The sequence below is a fragment of the Euprymna scolopes genome, chromosome 7 (genome assembly GCF_053919585.1).
Source record: "Euprymna scolopes isolate OS-2025 chromosome 7, ASM5391958v1, whole genome shotgun sequence".
In the NCBI taxonomy this organism is placed as follows: domain Eukaryota; kingdom Metazoa; phylum Mollusca; class Cephalopoda; order Sepiida; family Sepiolidae; genus Euprymna; species Euprymna scolopes.
In genome coordinates, this window is record NC_136488.1 from 31,024,148 (window position 1) to 31,038,758 (window position 14,611).

The 14,611-nt window shown below is 32.5% G+C and overlaps 1 non-coding gene across 1 annotated transcript; it reads right to left on the reverse strand.

Moving 5' to 3' along the window:
• Window positions 1–250: 250 nt before the first annotated feature.
• Trnar-acg (transfer RNA arginine (anticodon ACG)) lies at window positions 251–323 on the reverse strand. Its single transcript has one exon. It is a non-coding gene; the product is annotated as a tRNA-Arg (tRNA).
• Between the last annotated feature and the right edge of the window lie 14,288 nt (window positions 324–14,611).

Consider the following 14,611-nt stretch of genomic DNA (forward strand, 5'->3'; position numbering starts at 1 on the left):
TACATACGTACCTTTAAACAAACAGGTGAGATTTATATTATAGACTAGCATGCCGAGTCAAACACAAAATCGAGTACACTCCACATCAAGTACACTAAACATCATCTTATCATCAACGCTTACCCTGTGAACTCGGAGTATGGGAAATTCCCATATGCCCAAAGCAAAATCACTGAAAAAAACAAAAATACCCTAACTAAGGGTAAGGATAATGAGTAAACGTTGAATAAAATGATGATTAAAATTATTACGAACTTGCCAGGATTCGAACCTGGAATCTTCTGATCCGTAGTCAGACGCGTTATCCATTGCGCCACAAGTCCTGTCCATATGCCAAAAGATGTTAACACGACTGTATACAGACAGTGCTAAATTCCGTTGGCATAGGCAGGTAACTTTTTCCACGATTGCACGAAACGGCCCCCAAAACCTTTATTCCGGGCTTTTTGTGTGACTCGGCGTTGTTCGTTATGAACCATATATAGATAAGGACAATCTAGAGACTCACACCTTTCAGAGAAAAAAGAATTTTTGCAATTTGGTGCATCCATTCGAAATTTTTATTGGTATATACACACACACACATAAATAAACATTTAGAATTCTATTAATAGTATAGATGACGCTAAGTATGTTGATATAATGAACGAACATAGTTCTCAGAAATATTGTCTCACATTTTACAAAGATTGGTAAAGCAATGAAACCAAAGTCAAATACAAAAAAAGTGTTCATATGCAACAAAACAACCAAACCAATCTGTCAATAAGTAGGCATGCCATAGAAATCACAAATAATATTTAACCGCTAGGCTGCTACATCTATTACTAGTCTCTCCTTCTTAGACAGGATCCAAAAAAGAGTCCGATCTAATAGGTCCCGCACTGCTAACCAAGCTCCAACCTCTGTACCATCGATGCAATGTTGCATTCCTTCGCCTGTTTTACAAGTACTGGTGAACTAATTGCACTTGCATCCCCCTTGACGTACGTACACCCCACAACCCATCTAGCAGCAAAATTCAACCTCATCACTGTTCAGGTGTCTAGATTGGTGGAAAGCCTTCTACTTTAATAGATTCTCAGACTACGAGACTTTGAAATACCATCCTTGTTTCCTGCTTCCTTGACTGTACTCTCATGCAGAAGTTTAAATGTAATGTGAATAGACATCTCATCACATAGGGCCCATTAGGCATGATTCCAAATAATAGGCCCTTACGTCCAAGTGACAATATGCTTTGTTTGTGGTGAACAAGAGTTTAAAAAAAAAGAAGAAAAACAAAGCAAAGCAAAAAAAAAAAGTAAACAAATAAGGTTGATATGCCGTAAAACAAACTGAGCAAAGCAAAAATAAATGCTGATGCAGAAAGAAACCTTTGGAACTTTTTTTTTTGAAAATCAGCCAATTGTATTATTAGCGTTGATAATAAGACCCTTTCAAAATGGTGTCGGAATTCGATGAATCATTAAAAACAAACGCGTTTTTGCCAGAATTTGGCGTGAACCGACATTAAATATGCAAATATATGTGAAAAACGAATTGATCATTGCTAATTGTAGAGATTATCAAGGAGGAAAGAAACCCTTGTACAAATCGCACACTCGGGCAATTAGAGGCGTCACTTTTTAATGAACGTATGCATTTTAGATATGTATGTACAACAGCTGCCAAAAAGTCACCACAGGGGAATAGAGTAAGTAGGGTTACTATGGGGAATTAGAACTATAACCTCACTTGACCAGCTAATCATCAGCAATTCAAATTGTATGAATTTTTTTTCACAGTTTTTTCTTCTTTTTCTTCAGTTATAAAGATGATATCAAACAGTATTTGTCACTAACAATTGCATTAAAGTAATAATGATTGTACACACACACACACACACACACACACACACACACACACACACACACACACACACACACACACATATATATATGATTGTTTATTTATTTATTTATTTTTTATAAGCGATTCTGTCCCTTTAAAGCACTCAGGGAGTGAAAAAAAAAAAAAAAAAACACCACAGAATCGTTTATAAAAAAAAAAAACAATCTTACATTTAAACACGATAAAAAAAAAAACGTCCACAGAATTGTTGAGATCTCGTGGTCCGGTGGTATAGACATCAGGCTATGTATCGAGCGGTGGTGTGTTCGAGTCTCAATAAGTTTAGCTATACAGATGAGAAATGAAACTTTGAAACATGTCATTTCAATAGATAACTTTATTTTATGCACTTAAAAATGTTAAATTATATATATATATATATATATATATATATATATATATATATATAATTTAACATTTTTAAGTGCATAAAATAAATATATATATATAAAACTAAACATATAAAGTAATTTTACACTTGGGTAATAAAATAGCAGCAAATTCCAATTAGGCACACGCGAACATGTATACACATGTAAAGCAACTAGTGTTGGGACGATTAATCAGAATGGAAAAAATCGGAACTTTTGGGGAGTTTATTTTTTTTGCTTTTTTTTTTACACAGTGAACACCACTTATCAAGGCCCGGAAGCCACTCAGGGATAAGGGTTATTGCAAGTACATTACTTTAGTGTGGAGATTTGATGAAGTGTTTACTTAAGGGAGCGGTTCATTAGGAATTTGTTAACATTGGACTTGAAGACATCTAAGTTGTAGTCCGGTGGGAAGCAGGCAGAGGGAACAGAGTTCCACAAGCGTGCAGTTCTAAGAAAGAAGCTTTGTTCATAGAATCCGCGTTTTGATTTAGGCACAGATATAGAGTGGGGGAAAGTTTTCACAGTGGATTCAGCTAGACGGGTGTTTTTCGTGAAAGATTGGCGAGGGGGGACCAAAGATTGGAGTTCAGACGAGCACCTGCCATGGAAATAACGATAAAACAAGGATAGGCTCGCAACGTCTCTTCTGTGGGAGAGAGGTTGCAGGGTAGAGAAAAGGGCATCCCCCACTAAGCTACGAAGTCTATTTTGTACTCTGTCAAGGCAGGATAGGCTGTTTTTAGCAGCTCCTGCCCAGATATGGCAACAGTATTCCATCCTTGGACGTACTTGGCTTTTATATAGATAGAGAATTGCATCAGTAGTGAGATATCTTCTGGAGTGGTAGAAGGATCCCACCATCTTTCCAGCGACCTTGGCAACAGACTTGATGTATGTGTTCCATTTCAGATCAGGAGTAAAGGTCAAACCCAGAAGCTTGTCAAAACACGGGGCCTCACCCAGACGAGAGCCATCCATCACAATTGATGCCAGATGGGGATCAGAGCGTTGATGATGTAATGATAGGAGTTTGGTTTTGGATGCATTAAAGGTAACCAGCCACATCTTCCCCCACTGAACCACGCACTCGAGATCAGAGGAGAGAGAAACAGAGAGAACTTTGTCATTTACAGCCTTTGATGGGTTGCCGTAGATGGTCGTGTCATCAGCATAGATGTCAACGAATAATTTAAGTATGTGTTTAGGAGTACCGGAATCAGAAAAAAATGTGTCTATTTTCTGATACTAAAACGATTCTTTTAATTGTCGTTTTTATTTGCGTTTGTTTAAAGCAAAATCTCCCACCTCTGGTACGAATAATAAAAATGATGAATATTTATTGATTTTAAACCACCTATAAAAATAAAAATTATAGAGGGTCCCCTATTAATATATTTTTTACGCTTAAGAAAATATCTGCATATTTAACTTGTGTCTTTATGGTAATCAGGAATAAATAACAAGTATATTGGTTAAGATTTAGAGATTTATAAAAATTCGATATCAGTAATTTTATTGGAATAGGGAAAAATATTGGAATCGTCCCATCACTAAAAATAACTAATATTATTTGTAACACTGCTTTTTAGTCAAGCACAGACTCTACGATCTGTTCTGATACTGTACTTCATATTTTCTGTCCTCGGTCAGTGAAAAAGATATCCTTTTAGACTCAGGAAATTTTTACTTTTATTCCAATCTGGAGTGCCCGTTTTATGGAAATCGGATTTTCCCACATTAAAAACGAACGTTATGTCTAACTCTGCAAGAATTCCTTGGTGATAACTTAATCAGTTAAATTATTGATCCTTGGCTCCTCACCCCGATTTAAATCTGTGGGATTATCTCAAAGAGAACGACTGCCTCATAACTCCATTTCTAAACGTTTCCTGAACAAAAGTGGACCACCATATACACAATCAGAGCAGTGCCAAGTGCAGAGTGTGTCAGGTGGTATTTCTTCTCTGTGAAGTACAATATCTCGGATTGTTTACAAGCTGAAAACAAATGGGTCGTTTTCAAGTCAAATATAAGCAAATTCTTGTTGAATCGCCCTCTTGAATTATCAAATTTTGACCAGTCATAACCATCATAACTAATTATCAAGCTGTTGTCTTACCGTCCATCTGACACTCAGTTAACTCTTATCATTGAGTGGCATATGGGTGTGGATACGTGATGAATAGGTACTTTGCTTTATGGTGAGCACACGTGTTTGAGTAGTTAACACATTTAACAGAAAGAAATCATTTATCGACAAGGATGTGAACTAGCTTGTTTATTGAAAAGAGCAATGAGACCTCTAAGGAATTCGATCCCATGCTTATAAAAACGGACCACCTTTAGTCAGCGTCAGTTTGGCCAACTTCGTATATATATTTATTGACCAATAATACTACAGAGAATTGAATGTTGAATTTGTACAGCAAACACAACTCTCCTGTATTGTGCACAAATAGATACTCACCGTGTCACTGATATTCATCGAGTTTAAACAACACAACCTCGTAACTCTCGCTTCCCTTATTTTGTCGTTTACTCCTCACATTTCATGTGCGATGTTTCCGATAAAGGGGAAAGAATTGCTGTTTTCTGGGTCGAAATCTATCCATATAACAGTTATCATTAGCTAGTTTTTTTTTTTTTTTTACCTTGAAGTAGTACTCCTTTTCTTATTAAACATCGTACATCCAACGGCTTCATTTTTGGTCTGGAACGATTTCTATGAACAACAATTCATCCATCTATTATCCTTCTACAGCTGAGTTCATCAACGTTTGCTTTCCTAATATTCAAACCATATAAAATGCATGCTAAAATATTCTTTAGTTTTGGGATTGAGTTATATTTGAAAAGAAAATCTATTTTAATTCACAATTTTCAAGTAACTCGCTAAATCACTCATCAATTACTGGGTTGATATGTATCACCTTCACCCTCTCTAATTGTATGTTGATTTAACTACCCTTTAATAGGTTTTGATGTCTCTGTGAATATTTAGAGGAAGATTGACTCGCCCTTTTATTTAGCTGATTGATATAGTGTGATCGTAGATACCGTCGTTCGACCATCACCTGACAAATTCAATTTTGTTTTTAATTGTTACTTTTGCACCGATTTTCCCCGGCTAAAAGCAAAATATAAAGTTGTATGTCTGTAGACAAAAAACTGACAGAGGAGTTTAGTATGCATAATCTTTGAAACAAATATACGCATACATAAATATATATAGAAAGATGTTTGTGTTTAGTATACACTTTTTACGCAAATATTAAAGTGTAAACAATGTAAAATATCTGCATGAATATAATTACACGTAATAGTTTTTTTTTTTACACGGTGGTTACCACTTATCAAGGCCCAGAAGCCACTCAGGGATAAGGGTTGTTGCAAGTACAGTACGTTAGTGTGGAGATTTGATGAAGTGTTTATTTAAGTGGGCGGTTCATTATGAATTTGTTAATGTTGGACTTGAAGACACACAAGTTGTAGTCAAGTGGGAAGCAGGCAGACGGAACAGAGTTCCACAAGCGTGCAGTTCTAAGAAAGAAGCTTTGTTCATGGAATCCACATTTTGATTTAGGCACAGATAAAGAGTGGGGGAAATTTTTCACGGTGGATTCAGCTAGACGGGTGTTTTTCGTGAAATAGTTTACTAAAGATGATCATCCCATAAAAAAACCCCCGAAAAAACCAATAGGGAATTAATTAAAATGAATGTTTAAAAATATATGCAAATTAGCTAGATCTTTTGTATATGGATGCAATTCCACCATCGATATATAACAAAGTTGCATTTTCTTTTTAAATAAATAGAAAGAACGGTTTTTAATATGAATATAAATATACACGCACACACACAAGCAAACAAATTTATAGGATTACCATATAATGGGTCCAATATAATATAATAAATACGACATCTGCATTAATAAAAGTATAATATTTCAGCATATTTTACGACCGGGTAATGTCGGGCGGCCTAGCAGTATTTATACGCTAGTATATATATACGCATGTATGTATGTATACATATGTGTGTGTGTCTATACTAAAAAATTTCCAATTCTTACAAGGCAAAAGGCAATGTTGTAAAAACTGAGAAACAGAAATGGATGAGGAAACGACCTAATTTCTTGTATTTCTCACAAGCAATTTCATCCCGGAAATAAATACTGCGAGTGACTAATGACAATCAATACTGATTCAAATCTTCGGCTTAATAATCCAACTAAATGACTAGCATCCTATTATACGACAAACGCAAACAAAAAAGGAAAAACTTATACGACTTTGTATTGGAGGGTCCGTTAGTATCTTTTTCATTCGAATATTATCACTTTTTTAGTTTGATCTCTAGGTTTTTGTCATTAGTATCAAAACAAAGGTAATAGTTTCTGATATACATACTTATATAATTTATGTTTCATGTTCATACATGTATTAAATAATATAAATTAATGTATCGCTTAGTTTAGTGTTTATATATATATATATATATATATATATATATATATATATATGTATATATATATATATTGTATTTTGTGCACAGAAAGTTGATAGATGAGATAAGTCATTGGTACCGTCGGTTTCAAGCCCGATAGTTAGGACCGTTTTAGATATCCATATCAAGCTCTCTTCAGCCAACCGACGGCTCCAATGACTCATCTTGATTAGTATTGGCTGAATAGAGCTTGATATGGATATCTAACACGGTTCTAATTATCGGGCTTGAAACCGACGGTACCAATGACTTATCTCATCTAACAACTCGTGAGCTGAACATTTTAGTCTCGATTTTCGGTGGTGGCGCATATATATATATATATATATATATATATATATATATATATATATATATAAGTGAAAATGTTTGTCTGTCTTTTCTCTATGGTAGCTTAGAAAGGCATTACTTTACATATTCATACTTTTTAATATATACATATGCATATAACCTTGTGAACAGTACATAGGGCCCGAGCAAAGCCGGGCGCAACTGCTAGTATATATATATATATATATATATATATATATATATATATATATATATGATAATATCCTAAACTAAAAACGCATTATTATGGATTTGAGGATATATTCTAAAAACACGTGGAATAACATGAATACCTTCTTTTATAAAATTTAACATCGTGCGCATATATATATATATATATATATATATATATATATATATATATATATATATATATATATATATATATATGTATATATATATATATGATACTCTGCTTGGATGTGTGTGCATGTGGGAAACAATTGGGTCGATTTTTTTAAATTTCACACAGATACACCTTATGTGTTTGGGAGTGTTCTTAAATAGGTTTTGTATCGGAATACCTCAGATAAAATAAAAAATCGATAATCAGAAATATCGGAATAGAAAAGGGACCGATTTTGACCAAAATTAACACTGTTACAGCCTCACATCAGAAGTGCGTTTTAGAAGTTTATCACTGCACAAACAGAGAAGCCCGGTATATAAAATTAACAGTAGCTTCTTTAATAAGATATGGACGCATTTGAAATGAATGTTTATGCTTGGAGCACAACAGAACATAAACTTTGTATTTATAACTTTGATTCACGCTATTATATAAATTAATTTAATAAAATCGCTTCTAGGTTCTCTACAGTGAAATGTAGACTACAATCTAAGTCACTGTGGGGAGACATATAAAGCTTTCTTCTGGTTCGTCGTTGTGGGTCACCAACTAAAGTAGGCAATCAGTCAATTCGATTTAAAAATGGACCATTTTACCGATTCTGATGACAATAAAAGTATTGGAAGTGTGCAACATTCGTTAGTCTCAATTTTATCCAGGCAACGTTGGGTCTTTTGCAAGTATATATCTATTATATTTTTTTAAAAAATCAAATTATCTTGCGTGAGTGTTGAAAGCTTCCACCCAGTTTTCAGCTTCCGGTTTAAAGAATTCGGCAGATGCATAAATAAATAAAAACAAAGCCATGAAACCATGTTTTTAATCGAAATATTTTCACATTTAAAATATATAAATAAAAACAAAACTGTAAATTTCTTTTGCTTTTTTTACATCCGTATTTAAGGAATTTGATTTGTATTTTTTATTGCAAGTTGGAATCGTTTTCAAACAAAAACAAAACATATGCTTAGGATTTAAACTATTTTAAAATCTTTAATATATTCTGTAACTGACAGTTTAAAGATGTGAAAATTACTCAGATCAGCTTGCCCAGTCGTTGAAATCGTGTTTACATAAAAGAAAGTACTTAACTATCAACACACAATAAGTAACTGTTACCAAAGCAATGAAAGTAACATCTCATAGTTAACTGGTTGGTAAAGAAAAAACGAAGAAATTAAAACCATTTAACCGTTACATCCTATTTATCATTGTAATGTAACCAAACTCAATAGCAGTTACTTTTCTTACTTTTGCTTTAGTTTTTTTTCCCCGCAATTCAAACTGTTTTAAAATCTTTTTTTTTATTGCATTAGATTCTGTAATTGGCAGTTTAAAGAGGCAAATGTTTATTAAGACTTTGAAGATTGTGCAAATAAAAGACATTTTAGCATGCTGAAAATGGGCAAATGTTATAACCGTTGACTTGTAATAAGTGATTAATGACATACTGGGTTTCGATAAGAGTTGCACTTCTTTGACGGAAGTGACGTTAGACAAATTTTAAGGTACGGATGACCAATGTAGCTTTGTTTTAAGCAAATATAAAAATAAAAGTTTTGGAAAAATTTTACTTGGTTTTCACCATAATATTTTCCTTTAAAATGACGCCTTGTATACGTTTTCTGATATGCTGAAAACGTATATCGCATTGAGCATTTTTGTAAATAAGTAGTGTTCCAAATATTAAGCTATGTAGTTCCTTATGTAAAAAGTGGTGGTCATTGTTGCATTTGCAAACGGACATATTTTGGCATAATTAATTTACTCATTATTATATAGTTTACTGTAACACATATTGACCCAACGAGTAAAAGGTAGTCTAGTATATATATATATATATATATATATATATATATATATATATATATATATATATATATTTTGTGTACAGAAAGTTGTTAGTTGAGACAGGTCATTGGTACCGTCGGTTTCAAGCCCGATAATAAGGCCCGTTTAAGGTATCCTTATCGAGCTCTCTTCAGCCAATATTCGTCTATCTTATAACCGGAAGTGTGAAGTATATATACCTCGCGAATCCACGTTCAAATCTCGTTTTGTTTAATCCCCCCCTTTTTTTTTATCTATCTATATATATATATATATATCTATATATATATATATATATATATATATATATATATATATATATATATATATATATATATCGAGTAATGTAATACCTAATTTTCAACTTTGAATTATTTAAATTTAAGATCTAATTTCGAAAAAATGTTTTTTTTTATATGAATCGATTTTAATTTGAACCCCATTTAATTTTAAAATCTCTTTCCTTATGTATAAAAACTTTAAAATCTGTATTGGTATCGGTTAAAAACTTAAAAATTCGTTTAATTATATCGAACATTTAAAAATTTCCAAAAATACGTTTAAAGTTTAAAAAAATATATTTTTAATTATATCGAATCACGTTTAAAAATTTCGAAATACGTTTAAAAATTATTTTTTAAAAACCCAAATCTTTCAAGGTTTGGGGAAGTGAGTATTTATCTATCCTAAGTGATTTCCCTAGTTTATTAACATTATTATATTTTTCTATAGTTTTAAATTCGAAATAGATTATAAATTACATTTATAAAATATAATATATATATATATATATGACATTAATTAAAAATCTATAATATAATTGCGATTAAAATCCAAGTTTACCGACTAATTATTTATGTATTTACAATTTTTTTTCCTTATATATATATATATATATATATATAAAAACAACATCTAAGTGTTGTTCTTTTCATTGATCCAATTTATTAGGAGACCCTTCCTTCTATGTATGCAACTTTTCAAAGCTTCACTCCTCACATTTAAACATTTTATTTTTGGGTCATGAATGGACCGGAGGATGTAGTATTTCTCTGCGTTACAGAGTGAGCATTGACTTAATTCCGGGACGTATGCTGGTCTATGCTCTATTTTTCTCCATTTTATGGAAAAGGGTGTATTTTTTTCTTTAAGCTCCCACACGCGGGTAGCTAATGCTGTATTCATCCTTGTTTTAGCTCTAAAGGAGCTCATATGTGCATAATATCTTTGTTTAAATTGGCCTTTTGTCATACCTATATATATTTCCGGTATATTTGTGGATTGTTCCGTTACTGTGGCCTCATAGACAAGGGATTCAGCTTTACAATTACCCTCCAATGGACAGCTATTTTTGGTCCTGCAAGAGCAGCCTGCGTTATCTATCTTTTTTGGTTCTTTGGATATTATCGACTTTATTGATGGAGCTGTCGAGTAACTAACTTTCACCGTGTTTCTATTAAAAAGTTTATGTAGTCTATGTGTTCTTGGAAAATGTTTGTCTAGAAGGCTAAGAAAACAATGCCCTACTCTAGTTTTAGTGTTCAATGAAAACGGAGGTAAGAACCAGATTATTTTCCGTTTCCTCTTTCGTTTTATATTTTCTTTATTCTGGGTTTGTTGAAATTTTATGTTTTCATTGAACCCACTTTGATGCAGTGCGTCATTATAATATGGTGCTGCTTTCTCGAACACTTCAGCGTTCGAAGAAAGCCGTGAAATCCTTTGGCTAATGTTCGCTACCATATTTTTAAACACTGTGGGTGGGTGGCATGAACCCTTATTTATATACATGAGTTTTTCATTTAGTTTGTGAAAGGGTTTGTGTATTTTCTTCTCGAGATCTAGAGTGGCATCTAAAAAATCTACTCTATCTAAATTTGTCTGTATTATTATTTTAAAGCCTAGTTCCTTAAAAAATTCAGTTAGGTCTTTTCTAAGCCTGTCTAGTGCACATCCATTGTAGTCACGCGATAGGCAAACCACCCACCCACAGTGTTTAAAAATATGGTAGCGAACATTAGCCAAAGGATTTCACGGCTTTCTTCGAACGGCCAATTTAAACAAAGATATTATGCACATATGAGCTCCTTTAGAGCTAAAACAAGGATGAATACAGCATTAGCTACCCGCGTGTGGGAGCTTAAAGAAAAAAATACACCCTTTTCCATAAAATGGAGAAAAATAGAGCATAGACCAGCATACGTCCCGGAATTAAGTCAATGCTCACTCTGTAACGCAGAGAAATACTACATCCTCCGGTCCATTCATGACCCAAAAATAAAATGTTTAAATGTGAGGAGTGAAGCTTTGAAAAGTTGCATACATAGAAGGAAGGGTCTCCTAATAAATTGGATCAATGAAAAGAACAACACTTAGATGTTGTTTTTATATATATATATATATATATATAAGGAAAAAAAATTGTAAATACATAAATAATTAGTCGGTAAACTTGGATTTTAATGCAATTATATTATAGATTTTTAATTAATATCATATATATATATATATATATTATATTTTATAAATGTAATTTATAATCTATTTCGAATTTAAAACTATAGAAAAATATAATAATGTTAATAAACTAGGGAAATCACTTAGGATAGATAAATACTCACTTCCCCAAACCTTGAAAGATTTGGGTTTTTAAAAAATAATTTTTAAACGTATTTCGAAATTTTTAAACGTAATTCGATATAATTAAAAATATATTTTTTAAAACTTTAAACGTATTTTTGGAAATTTTTAAATGTTCGATATAATTAAACGAATTTTTAAGTTTTTAACCGATACCAATACAGATTTTAAAGTTTTTATACATAAGGAAAGAGATTTTAAAATTAAATGGGGTTCAAATTAAAATCGATTCATATAAAAAAACATTTTTTCGAAATTAGATCTTAAATTTAAATAATTCAAAGTTGAAAATTAGGTATTACATTACCCGATATATATATATATATATATATATATATATATATATATATATATATATATATATATATAGATATAGATAGATAAAAAAAAAAAAAAAAAAAAGGGGGGGGGATTAAACAAAACGAGATTTGAACGTGGATTCGCGAGGTATATATACTTCACACTTCCGGTTATAAGATAGACGAATATTGGCTGAAGAGAGCTCGATAAGGATACCTTAAACGGGCCTTATTATCGGGCTTGAAACCGACGGTACCAAGGACCTGTCTCAACTAACAACTTTCTGTACACAAAATATAACTACGCTCTTAAAATTTGGATTTTCCTTTTAATTGAGCACTCTGCTGGAATTCTTTTTCCAAAAAAACTAATCATATATATATATATATATATATATATATTACGTCGTACAGGATACTCTTAAACCAATGAAGAACTAATTTTATTTTTTAGAATATAACTTCTAATAATAAGGATGGGATACAGCATGTCATAATCTTATAAAAGTATGGTTTTTGAACTAATGTATATAACCTGTCTTATACAATTATGTTGGTCAGAAGGCGATATGTTTTTGAAAGTTTATCACTTTTATCACGTTTTGCATTCAAACTCTTTAAATAGACTAGATTATATTTTTGTCGAGTTAATCTCGTATTAGAGGGTATTAAAATTATCAAAAATATTTTAAGAAATTTAAGGTAAAGAACTGAGTAAGATTCATGCTTCATAGGAACCTTTTTCCTTAAAAAAATATGACCTGCTGAGACGAATGTGCATAAGTATAACATTTTTCTCATCAAATGTCATGTTCTTAGGTTTTATACAGTAAAAGTACGTTACCAGAAAAGCAAGTATCTTTCTATAGTAGAAAAAAAAAGATATTTGGATCCATAACGCTACCACGAACTGTTTATAGTGCCAGACATATGCCTGCTGATTATCATGGCATCAGCTTAGAACGACCGCTAATTAAAACTGATTGTCCAAAGATAAATGGACTGTATATATTTGGACTTTTATAAAATGGAGATCCCAAATGAGAGTGACCCATTGATAAGTATTATCCATGGTCGCCTGTCGGGACAAAGCTTCGCTGATACATATCAGGTGCAGAGAAAAGTAGATTCATCACTTACCCAGGAGGATTAGACCATCATAAAAATAATTTGGGACCTTGCTGAGAGTTCATTATCACGACGATAATGATTATGCGTCCCTAAAAACCTTTATGTGTACATAAATAGAGAATTGAATTTATGCATTCCTGAAAGACATATGTACAACAATGATTATTGCATCTTCAGGCAAATCTCAATTCTGCTGATTCATTTCATTTTATTTTCCTGAATATTTTTAGATGAGGATTGATTATTCGTATTATTTGGATTTTTCGGACTACTATACCCATAATGAGTGTTATCTTCACGTTTTGGTTTATATAACCTTTGAACTTTAGTTGTACCCCATTGAACTCTGGATTTTTTTTCCGTTGAACTTTGAGAATTTTCACAGAATTTCAAACAGAACCTTTTATTTAATCGAGCGGGGTAGCATGCTTTTGTTCCACCAGCCATGACTGGGTAGAAGTCCTAAGTAATTCATAATTGTATTTCGAGTGTCGCCTGAACTGAGGATTGATGCTTCAACGTCCATGAGTGTAACTTACATCTCAACTTTATCAAGTATTTTATCCACTATGTCATGAGTTCAGGTACCGTGGATCAGAGGCTAGAGAATGTTTCCTTCTAATGACATGAAAATCTCCACTTCTGATGGCCTCCCTTTAGGTTCAAAAGCAGCTTGGCTCCAGTTGAAAACACTCAGTTGCAAGAGAAGAGGAATGAGGCGATCAAAAATTGCTCTGGATAGATGAGGGCTGACTCAACCAGAATAAAGAGGAGGATCACATGATACAATACTGCCTTCTCTGCTCTATACTGTTCAAATGTTGTAGCTTGGCAGATCTTGCCAATGACTAGAATAATGCAAAGGGCTGCATAAAGATGTGAAACTCCCGCATGACCATATGCGTTAAAATTACACAAAGAAATAAAAACAAACACGATTTAATGTGATAAGATAACTTCATATGTTTATTACATGATCAGAAGCGTAACAGGTTTGATTATTTTAATAAGTTCTTAGCTACATGTAAATATTTCCTCATTTGTATAAACTATTTTCAGCCACTTTTGATCATATCTATGTCTTCTATTATTCTGAACTGATGCCAGGTTTGCTTTTCAACCTGATACTTGTACCATGTAAATTAGTAACACCAGTTTCATGGTCTGGCTTTCAGCAAAGAAACTAACACCCTCATCTGATAAATCTTGTCTTGTCTGATTAAGTTAGATGTGTGTATGTGGACACTGAGCAATA